This window comes from Dipodomys spectabilis, unplaced genomic scaffold, assembly GCF_019054845.1.
Source record: "Dipodomys spectabilis isolate Male_0828 unplaced genomic scaffold, ASM1905484v1 ptg000001l, whole genome shotgun sequence".
NCBI lineage: Eukaryota > Metazoa > Chordata > Mammalia > Rodentia > Heteromyidae > Dipodomys > Dipodomys spectabilis.
In genome coordinates, this window is record NW_024870678.1 from 17,399,074 (window position 1) to 17,411,732 (window position 12,659).

A 12,659-nucleotide genomic window follows, 5' to 3' on the forward strand; every position below is an offset into this window, starting at 1 on the left:
TTTTTTGGCAACTTTGCTATTTAAAATCAAATTAGTTCAAAGTGAATCTTCCCGTTCATTCTCCTGAGATGGAATTTGCATGCAAGAGTGAACATGTGTAACACCAGGATATCAGAACAGGGTGGTATGCATTTTGGATCTTGACCAGATTTATTAACATAGGCAGTGTACTCTGAGTGTGTCAAATAGTGGAGATCAGGCGTCTGCTGGCATAGATTCACTTCCTCCAGAATAAACTCAGCATTAACTTTAACCATGCATTCTACTTGATCCATAGTGTCTTCCCTATGTCCATCACTTTGATCTGTTTGGGTGATATCTCACAACTGAACTGACTACTTTGTTTGGTCAGATGGCCAAATGACTTAGTTTTTCTGCATCTTTCTCCTTTGTGAACCCCAAGGAATTCACATAAATTGTTTTCTGGGGGAATGATTCTCTACCTGTGCTATTTATGCATGATCCAGATATGATCGCTTATTCTCTTGATATCTCTAGAGATAGTGATTTTGAGTGCTTCGTGTTTGGAATTCTAATGTACAGCTTTGTTGATCTGGATAATGACAATATGCAGTAATCATCATTATTGTCATTATCACCATATTGCTACCATCTAATATAATATTGTGTTCAATATTTTGATCAATCAGTTTTCTTTAAAAAATCAGTTCTTTGAGGTTGCAAAATTGCCATTTTTGTAGGTTCAAAATGGTGAATTGTAGCAATTTTGTGTGGTTAAATTAATATTACTTCATCAATTTTCTTACAGTTTCCTAGCTGTTACCACGATTCAGATCGTCACGATCTCAATGATTAAAAATCACCACAATGTCTTTTAATGGGCCTTCTTGCTTCTGATTTAGCCTTGTTCACTTGTTTGCAATATGTGGAGTGGGCTGAACCTCTTAAGATAATATTGAGCCTTTCCTCTTTATAAAATATGGTATTGACACCTGATTGACCTTAGTATAAAATCCAAGCTCTATCAATGTGATTAATTTAAGGCTGACAGCACTGGCTTATACCTGTTGCTCAGCTTCATGAATAATAGTGCCTTCTTTTTATTCTTAGAAGGGCTTGTTTGGGAGATGAATTATATAAATACCTTATTTATAAGGTTCATGAACCTTTCTTTCCAGCCTTATAGCTCACCACATTTTTGATAATCTAATCTAAAGCCATTCTGATTTCCTTTGGATTTGAGATGTGTCATAGTCTCTCAGTGCTGAGCCCGAGGCCACTGCATTTCTACTACCTGAAACACCCTTATGTAAACCTGAATAATGCACACAATTGTTACGATTACATGAAACATGTGCTAATCTCCAAACCACTTTGAACTTCTCTATTTTCTGTCCCCAAGTTTACTCTAATTAAATCCTTCTCCCAGCTGTCTGTGTATTCTAACATTGTGTTCCCCTTAAAAATGTAAATTGTGGCAAGAGAAGACAGTCAATTTACTCACCAAGGTATCCTAAGGACTTCATGAGTATTGATTATATAGATATCGTTAACTTGTGTGTATTCAAGTGCATGCTTTGTGAGTTGAGGCAAAAGTCTTCAGAGTGCTTGTACACTGTCTCATCTGCTTTTGATTTTTTATATCAGCAAAGGTGTCAAAGGACTATGAAGCACTGAAATAATAAAGAGGAAAGGAGAGAAAGACCAGAAATGTACCATGTCTTGAATGTCAAGAGAGGAAACTAGTAAGAGAAAAACCCTAAGAGGCCTTGAACTGACAATTTGGATGGAGACCTACATTCCATTTCTGACCATCTGAGCTTGTCTTCATACTGTTGCTTGCACTTATCTTGGCAGGGGCACAGAAATGCCTGAAAACGATTGTATTTTGCCTGCAGTGTGCAAACTTATTAGAACATCTTTTATAGTAACATAATTTTCAGTAAGTGCAGAAAATAATTATCTTTGAATTTGAAGTGTTGGTCTAAAATTATGTTTTTCTTTTTTAAAAAATTGGTAACAGTTACAGTAAATGAAACAAAACCATTTCTAAAAGGGTGACTAAAAGTAAGGGCTGTTTAAATTCAATTTATAACATTTACTTCCAGAAGATAAAGGTGGGAAACTGAAGTGACATTTTATTTGTAAGCTGGTTTTGAGTGTTGAATTGTGTCTCCCCAAAGGACATTTTGAACATCAAGCCCTCAGTACTTCTGAATGTGGCCTTCTTTGCCAAGAAGAACCTTGTAACATAATCAAATTAAGGGCTTACCCCAGTATGCCTGGGATTCTTAGTTATTAGAAGAAAAGCAATACAAAGATACAGGGAGAGAGAGCAGTGATACATCGGTAAGCCAAAGGATGACAGGGATTACTGGTCATCACCAGAAATTTTAAAAAAGGAGCGGGGGGAGGCACTTGAAAGGTTATTTATTACAGTGTCGATATGGAACCTAATCTTACTGAAAGTTTGATTTTGGACTTCTGGCATCTAGAAATGCAAGAGAATTAATTCAAACCACTCAGTTTGTAGTAATTTACTTTGATAACTCATATAGTTGTTATAAAGGAGAAAATATAACCAACATGTTTGTATGGAGAAAATGGAGACTGAAATAGTAGAAGGATTAAAGGAATAAGGATTCAGGATTTGAATTTCATAATGTCTTCTGAACATTCTCAAGGTCACTGATTATTTTTTTACTGCTATTTTTTTTTAATAACACAATCATTCAGCTGCTCATCTATGGTCATTGTCTGATCAATACCAAGCTATGCTGCAGAAACAAATAAGCCCTAAAACCTCAAAAAAAAAGTATTATAGGCCAGTAGTACCCATGGATTTATGATTCTAAGGACACTATTGTTAAGGAAAAACCATGAATGCCTAGAATGTATAGAGTTCAGCATTGTGCTATGTTCGCTTGCTTTATTTTCTCATAAATATGACACCACTTCCACTAAAGATGTGCTACCTTTCAACAAATCTAAACTTTTCACTTTATCACTTAAATGAAGCACATTTTCACCCTTCTTTTGGCCACCATTTACTTTGGAAGAGATTTTGACAGAATTAAGAGCAGGAAAACACTTAGATCTTCCAATGATTTCAACGCAATGGGTGATAACAAGGAACTGGCTGAGAACTTCTGTCTATCAACCAAGCTGCAACATGTGAAATTAAAGGAAAAATATTTAGAAATTTTTATTGATCAATTTAGTTTTGACTTGCTTGGTCAAAAACACATATAATATATCTAGGAATTAGGTGGGCTGACTGCATAGTTGTCCATTTTTCAATCATACAGTGATGAGTGCAGGTCCCAGTTTTCCTTGTTATATTGCTAATTGAACAAATGTCTTTCATGTTTAATGACAGAGAAGAAAGGAGGGGAGCTACACTCCAGGTGTTCAGAGGTCACATAAACACATATCTGTGGAAATAGTTGCAAGGGAAATGAAAAGTGTAGGGACGTGGCATATTTGGTTAGAACTACTATCTTTGCTTATATATCATGCTAAAAGAGACTATAGGGAAACCCAACCATGTATCAATGCTTCTACATGCTTCTTTTATTAGATTTATTTTTTAAATAAATAATACACATAGTTCCCTTCACACATACATAGTCTTCCATTGTACAAGTTAATCCATTAACAAAAATACTTTATTAATGCAAATTTTGTTCCATATGTCCAACAATGTGTAAATCCTGCTACAAAAATAGGTAGAAAGAAACTAAGGATGGAGGAGGGATACTTTCTGGGGCCAAACAAGACTTGGGCTTTTGTGTCTTTCTCTGCCATATTCTTTCTGACTTAATTCTCATTGAGCTGACATTCTCTATCAGTCCTTCCACAATGAGCCATTCTGGTGGAATTTTCTTTTTTTATGACCCACCAAATTTAGGATTTCCACCCAATAGCTTTACTATTTCCTTAATGTTTTACCCAAAAGTTACTGGTTCTACTTGAACGTGTGTGTCTTCCGGTTTTCTAGTGGTTTATTGGAGATAGGAGTCTCACAGTCTTTCCTGCCCGGGCTGGCTTTGAACCACGATCCTCAGATCTCAGTCTCCTGAACAGCTGGGATTACAGGCGTGAGCCACGGGCACCTGGCGTACTTCTTTTCTTTAGAAATGGTCAGTTTACCATTTCAAGGATCAGAATACATTATGGTATGAATTTGTAATCCCAGCGATGGTCATGTATTTGCATTCTTTAGTAACAATCAGATTCATTTTTAGTATTTAGGGTGAACCCAAGATAAAAATTTCTGAGGAAAAGTTTTGACATTTATTTTATAATTAATTTACTTTATTGTTATGGAAGAGGTGATGTACAGAGGGATCACAATTACATGAGTCAGGTAATGAATACATTTCCTTTTGTACAGTGTCTTATTTCCTCTCTTTCTCCCAGTCCCTCCCTCCTGTCTCCACCCATGAGTTGTATAATTCACTCTCATCAGTGTCCAGTGAGCTCCACGGATGCACGTTTTCACCCTTTTCCCTTCAAGTTCCCTCACGTTCTCTACCCTCCCTTCCACCCTCCGGGTGATATACACATGGCTACATCACACATAAAGAAAAGAAGACAACCATCAAGAAATAAAAATAAAAAATATAAAAAGAGGTCTTTTCTTCCTATATTTTGGAGTTAATTTTTATATATATATCTATAATTTTATATAACTATAAGGAGGCATGTCGGCATTGCACCTTTGTGTTCCTCTTCTAAGAGTGTTCTCTTTTGGTCTCACTGTGGGTGAGTAGCTAGAATCCTATATAATTTATCATATCCCAGTGTATTTTAAATCTAATTTCTATAGATCAGAGAGAATAAGTACCATTTGTATCTCTGGTCTTGGCTTACCTCACTTAATGTGATTTTTTTCTAGTTCTATCCATTTCCCTGCAAATGACATTATTTTTCTAATGGCTGTGTAAAATTACATTGTGTATAGGAACCACATATTTTGGATCCACTCATTATTTTGGGGCATCTGGGCTGTTTCTATACCTTGGCTCTGTGGCAATGAACATGAATGTGCAGTTGTCTTTATCATATCCTTGCTCTTAATGTTCAGGACAGATACCCCAAGGTTTTGACCTGCTAATTTCTTATTTCAACCCAGAGAAATCCAAAATAAACGTTACTCAGTTCTTAATCTTATTAAATTATATTTAATATAATGTAAATTATATTTACAGGTATATGTTTATATATTATATATTTATAATTACATTATATACCTATATGCTATATAGGTATATATAGGCATATGTAAAATATATAGATGTATATATATCTATAGTTATATATAGATATACATAATATATTATATAGTATATAGGCATATATAATATATATTTATATGTTAATTATATTAATATGATATAGATTATATCCATATTATCGACCATATGGTGAATATTTTCACTGCTTGTTACTTTTTATAATCTTTTTGATGTTAATTTTTTTCCAGAATTTCTCTATGCTATTGAAAAAAGCCTACTTTTTGAAATATTCAGTGTGGTTCTGAAGCTAAGATTAAAAAATATTTTGGTATTCATCAGATGCAATGTTGTGGTATTATTGCTAAAACTGTAGAACAAATCCCAGTACACTTAAGCATGGTGAGCAAAGACACAATAGAAAATGAAGGAGGTAGATTATGAATCTGATTAAAGTTGACAGGCAGTTTGAAAACATTTGTCCTCTGGTATAGAAATCCTCAAAAGCAAAATGGTGAGTTGGAGAGCAGGTGGACCTAGAATAGTCAGCTTTGAATGATGGTAACAAAACACCTGACACAAACTTTATATAAAGCAAAAGACGTTTATCTAAATTCATAATACCAGAGAGATTGGCACAGATTCAGGCCAAGGCCTTCTCCATTATATCACATCACGTGGAGGACACAGATAGTTTCTTTCCCTCTCCTTATTAGCTGCTAGGAATCAGTTCAGGGGTTTCTATCCAAAAGAAATGATCTAATATAATCACTTCCCAGACGCTCAGCCTCAGAACACCAAAGTCAGGTTAAGTATCTACACTCTTAAAATCATTAACATGAAATTTGGGAGATTAAACTTCTGCATAAGCTCATGGAAATCGTTCATATTCAGATCACAGCAGGATACAAAGACCTGGTGGGCTTTGTTGGATGGAGAATGATGTGTAGCTACTGAAATTGAGCATGGAGAGGAATCCCTAATTGACATTGGTCTTTTATTAAATGGCCAAATCATACCTTGGTCATTATGCCAGTCATCCTTCTCTTGCCATGCTTTTCTAGAACTGTAGCCTTCAGACATATTTCTTGGTGGGAAATAAATTTAAATTGTGACTATGTGTCTCTATTCCAAGCACACAGCCACACAAAGAGATAAAAATAACAATGTCATAAATTATCTTGAATAAATACTTAGAATTATTACATTCAGTCTTCTCTGGTATTTCTATTTTATATTCTTTGCCTTATTACTGATTTTGACCTACTAAATTGATTTCAAGATCCACAAACAGATGGTAATAATGATTTGAAAAATACTCCCCGGATGGTTTCATTTCATATACTTGACTTCATTAGGAGAATAATTGAATGCATGTGGGTTGAGTAATGAATCATTCCGCATTTACCTGCATAGATAGGAAAGATGATTCTGTGAACTGAAATTTTGCTCAGGAAATTTGCCTGTGTATCTTCATGAAAAGAATTTCTCTTGATTGTTTATTAAAAGTTCATGTTTGTATATGCTGAGGCCAAAGGAAAGGAAAGGTCTTTCTTAATTAAAAAAAGAAAAAAAACTGTTATAAACATTTTGAATCAGATCATCATTAAAGTTCATTCTTTTTAATTATCTCAGTGGAGGTCAAATAACTTGCTTGTATTTACATGGTGAACTTCTAGGAGAGTGGCATAAAAACTGTGAAATTACATTAACATGAGACTCCTGAACTGAACGATTCAAAATGCTCTCACTGATTTCAATTCTTAAAAACAGTAGTGTTCCTTCTTCCTGGAAAAAAAATCTTCCAAATTCCTCTCAACATTATTTTTATAATTCATGGTTTATATTTTTTCCAGGAATATGAGACCAGTATGATACAATAACTTTCTATTGGCTCAATAATGCAGTAAGAGCCTGGCGTGGTGGCTCATGCCTGTAACCTTAGAAACTCAAGAGGGTGAGATCTGAGGATGATGGTTTGAAGCCAGCTTGGGCAGGAAACTTGGTGAGACTTTTATCTCCAATTAACTATCAAAAAAAAAAAAAAAAGCTGGAAATGGAGCTGTGGCTCAAATGGTAGGGTGCTAGCCTTGAGCATAAAAAAACCTCAGGGACAGTATCCAGCTTATGTCTAGGACACACACACACACACACACACACACACACACACACACACACACACACACACACACACACACACACACACACACACACACTCTTAGTTCTATGATTATGGGGAAAGAAGTGATCCCATTTGTGAACTCTGTCTCCTAATTTTGAATTATGCTTTGGTTATCCTTACTTATACATCCCTTCTAGGACTTAAAACAATTTACAATTGACTACTGAACGTTTTCTCTCTGAAGCAACTCTGTCTGTCCACAGGCTGCCCCTTTCTTTCTTTCTTTCCTTCCTTCCTTCCTTCCTTCCTTCCTTCCTTCCTTCCTTCCTTCCTTCCTTCCTTCCTTCCTCTGTCCCTCCCTCCACCTCTGCTTCTCTCTTCTCTCTTCTCTCTCTCTTTCTTTCTTTCCTTCCTTTCTCTCTCTCTCTCTCTCTCTCTTTCTTTCTTTCATTGTCTTTCTGTGTCTTCTTTATCACACAGTATTGGTAAGTTGCATCTAGGTATTTATCAATTTTGTTTGTATTAGCCAACTAGTCACAGTATAATTGTTCACCATGGTCCTCTGTGATCTTTTGTGTTTCTTTTAAAATATTTTCTCTTTGGTTTATAAGTTTTCTTTTTGAGGGTTTTTTTCTATGAAATCAAGCTAAGATTTGACCATTTTATTTTTTCACAAAAGAAAAAAGTATGGCTCTTCTCTGTTATCTTTTTGTCTCTGTTTTAGTTATTTGTGCTCTGATTTTGTATTATTTTCTTCCTTTTGCTAACATTGCTTTGTCCTTTATTCCTTGAGGTATAATTGTTGGGTTGTTTATTTGAGATCTTTATTGTTTCATTGATGTAGGATTTCTTCACTATGAGCTTCACTCAGAACTGCTTTTTATGCATCTCAGAAGTTTTGGTATGCTGTGTTTTCATTTTGTTTGTCTCAGGATAATTTTTGATTTCCCCTCTGATTTCTTCTTTGACCCATTGGTCATTTGGGATAACGTTGTTTAATTTCCACATATTTGTGCTGGGGTTAAGATTTCTGCCTGTATATCCAGGCCACCTGTGTTCTAATTACAGCCTTGTCACTTAGCAATATATAAAGAGAAAGCTTACACAAGTCACTTCAATGCTCTCAGCCTGTTTCCTCATCTATATAAATGGGGAAATAAGTGATCATTCTAGTGAGAGTAACCTCATTCATTAACTGGTCTCTAGGGATAAATGAAATAGTATGTAGGAGTTACTATAATTCACAGTATTAGAACTAGTGTTTCATGAGTTCTTTTGAGTCCTAAATACTGATTACATGGATTAATTCATTTAATCTATACCACAGTCTTGTAAAGAATGACTTATTGCTTTAAGTTGCAAATGAAGAACCACTTTCAGTCACTCCTTAGAATGTGGTGATCCAGAGAAAAACAAGATTATTTGTCCCTTATAGCTTAATAACTTGACCATTTTGCCATGTCTGCCATCCTACATAGGTTCCGTGCCTGAATTTCATAGAAGTAGGGAATGGTTTAAGATACTGGGCTTTAGAGTTTTCAACTTAGACTCTTCAGAGGATCATCTTAGAAATAGTCTTTCTCCTTCTTTTCTTTTGATTAGAAATAGTTGACAATTCATTGTTGCCAGCATTTTTTTTTTTTTAAATTTTATTTTATTTTATTTGAGAACATACTGTACAGAGGGGTTACAATTACATGGGCAGGATAATGCATACATTTCTTACCAAGCATTGCATCCTCCTCCTTTGTTTACCCTTCACCTCCCTTCCCAGCCTCCCCCCTCCCTCCCACCCAATCATACCCCCCCTCCCCCCCCCCCCACCGACATTGTAAAGCTGGTTTTGACATGACATTTTGTACTTCTCATTGTTGCAACAGGTCCACCTGAATCCTTAAACGACTTGTTTGTCCCCGTCTCCTCCACATGTTATACTGACATCAAATATAGTGAAAGCAGGGGTTACACTGTGGGGGAGGGACACACAAAGCAACAAAGAAATAATCTTATAAATGCATTAGAAACACATGCATGAAAGAAACAAAAACATTAAAATACATATTTGAGGGTTCGTTTTCCTAACATCACATTATCTGACTTTTTCCGCTTGACTCATACCTATACTAGATATTGCAAATAAGGGAAACCATGGGACCTATGTTTCTTTGGGCCTGGCTTACTTCACTTAATATAATTTTTTCCAAGCCTTTCCATTTCCTAACAAATGGGGCATGTATACCACAAGTGAAGAAGGGGCAGTCCTGGTTCTATCGGCATTTTTAAATTTTATTTTATTATAAAGATGCTGTACAGAGGGGTTGCAGTTACATGAGTAAGATAATGAGTACATTCCTTGTCCAGCATTGTTGCCCCCTCCAGAATCAACAACAAGAGCATTGCTTTCTATGTTGGTGGTCAATCTCCAGTAATCACCTCGGGTGCCTGACCCAACACCCCAGTGAACTCATTCATCTCTCTACCTGAATTGCTTGTTACCTCATCATAGACCAGGTTCCAGTAATTTTTACTTGTGCTTTTTCTGTCTTTAATCCATTTTCTTGCTGCTAACCTCTTCTTTATATAATCTCACCTGTCCTACATCCAGCATTATTTTTACAGAATCAAAGATTCCAAAATTTTTAGTTTTCATCATCTTGCACTTATATTTCTCACATGTTCATCGTCTAGCATAGAAAAGCTTTCCTCCACAATTTTGTTTGGCAAAAGCTTGAGGTGTTTTTCATGCATGAAAAACCTCTTTATATAATTGATATTAATAGTGTTTTGTTCTTGTTCCTGCAATAACCCTTATCACAATGTATTATCTTTGTCTTCCTCCAGCAGAGATAAGCACTGGGAGACCAACAATTTTCTTCTTTATAGTTGTTAATACCTGTGCTTACTACATGATAGTTGTTCAATAAATATACATTGTGTTACAGAATGCCCTGTAATATCATATGATTTATTTAATTTAGAATTCATAAAGAGTGCATCTTTTTTTATATTATCTATTTCCTTTGGACTTACCAGAGTATTAGATACAAAATACTGTATGTACTGTATGAATAAAGCAAAGCATAGGTATTTCAGAAAGAAGCAGAAAAGATTTTAGTATCAAAGAAATCCATTGAAAGTTCACAGACAGATGGGTGGCTTCTGGAAAGGAAGCAGAGTCCAAAATGTAGGGTCATTGCCAAAGGCAGAGAGGAGGGTCAACAAAAAAGAAGTTACCAAGGAGCCTGGGTAGAGAATAGATGAGCAATTCCTACATTATCTTATCTGCCAACTTCTTGTAAAAAAAAATTAGAAAGATGGGCAGAGTGCCTTTCTTAGTTTCTCATGTGTGCTCTGAGCAAGCTCCCTTGTTACCCTCTTGAAAAACTTTTCTTTCCATTCCTCCACACTCTAATCTGTTATCTTCACTCCATTCAGAGATGTTTACCACTCCTCTATGTTGAAGTTAAAAAGCTCCTATCTCTGAGCCTTCTTACTGCTTTAAAAGGTCACCTCTATCCAGCCTATTCATTTCTCAAACTTAAGTTCAAATGCCATTTCCTTTGTGAGTTCACATCAGACTGTCTCCTGCACCTCAAGTATATCACATTCCTTTATGAGGGCTACTAGTATTTTCTAGGCCTTTCCCTTTATCATTCGTCATTGATGAGAATTAATGATCTATTGAACGAGTTGATTAATGTCTCTTCCTTCTCTGTGGCAAGGTCTCTTTAACTGGGCAAAGACTATTTTTGTTTCCTTTACCATCATTCTTTCTTTAACCTTTAGATGTTGTCTGGAACACTGTAGACAACTAATATTTGTTGGAAGGACTGAATATTTGGTGAAGTAATAAATAGATAATTCATTCACAATGAGTAAACAACATATAGCATTCTACAATAACTATTTGGTTACCTCCGCAGGTAAAACAAAAAGAATTCCATAATCTGAAGACATGGAATGAAAGGTTCCATGTGCAGAATATTGTCTTAAAGTCTCAATAAGATATTTATGGTATTTGCATGTGCATAGAACCACACGTGCCATAACGGAAGACATCAAGATCAATAGCATCGAAAAAGCATGGACTTTTAGGATATCTTTCCTGGAAAGAGAATTTTCTCTGGGCAGTAGTGGAGGAAAAAGCTTTTTTGGGTGGAGAAAGGGAACTGAAAGTCATGAGTCAAAAAGAGAAATTTAAGCCAATTGAATTTCCTTCAAACTTTCAACAAGCACTGACTGAAAGTCCAGTAGTTCTGAGTCACATAATCTCCGTAGGTACTAGGAAAACACAGGTAAACAGAATAAAGTAGGACAAAACCATTGTGATGTTTTGAAAATTTAATACATAATCAAAGACTATTGAGGAAGCTAAATCAGAAAACTTATGTTTTTAAAAAGTATCTGGAATAAGGAAGGAAGTTTGAGCTACTCAATTACATCAGGTCCATGCTTTTTGGAAATATTTTGTATATCGTCACTTAGTTTATTTCCCCTAACTATTAAACCTGGATTTGTATTTTATTATATCTTTACCTTTAGTAAAGAGATTTTAAAATGTGATTTTTCAAGTTTCAAAAACAAAACAGAAAATGATGTGCTGTAAATAAAATGAGCTTAGATCTGAAAGCATCACGGAGATGGTAAATGAAGTGAGAAATGTGATAATTGATTCATTAACAAGAGATAGCCTGAATATGAGCATATTCTCATGTAGTATATGGTTGCATTTTTCTCTGTACCCAGTGTGTCTTAGCTGCTTACAGTGATTTTTCAAATGCCTTCTGCAGCTAGTCAGTCCACCACCCCTATACACCTCTGTCACTGAGGAGTTCAGAGGTAAATGATGAAGGAGAATGGTGTTGCCCTCCGTTAATCTTGGCGTGAAAAGAGCATCTCTAGAGAACACTGTCTAAATTTAGTTCTGTTCAAAATGCACTACCACTAAAGAGCAGCAGAAAGCAACGTCATTAAAACAGGCTCAGAAAAAAATGCCAAAGTATATAATTAAGAGTAAACCAAACAAGACCTTCTCATGATTTCTGCTTTTATCACTCTGCTTGTTCTGGAGAACCAGTCCTATCTTAGACATTAAGCTTTATCCACTTTTCTGGTCACTCACTCATCCCATCTATTATTTCTGGGAATTTTTTTATTTCGGAGGGCTTGCCTTGCAGCTTGATCTCAGACCCTGGGCCCTGTCCCTGAGCTTCTGCTCAAGGCTAGCACTCTACCACTTGAGCCACAAAGCATTTTCCAGCATTTTCTGAGTAGTTTATTGGAGATGAAGAGTCTCACCATTGTCCTGCCTGAGGATGACCTTGAACCCCAATCCGCAG

The 12,659-nt window shown here is 35.7% G+C and overlaps 1 protein-coding gene across 1 annotated transcript in view; it reads left to right on the forward strand.

The window, feature by feature from the left end:
* Positions 1 to 12,659, forward strand: part of Lama2 (laminin subunit alpha 2) — a 556,565-nt gene that overhangs the window by 27,880 nt on the left and 516,026 nt on the right. The window lies entirely within an intron of this gene.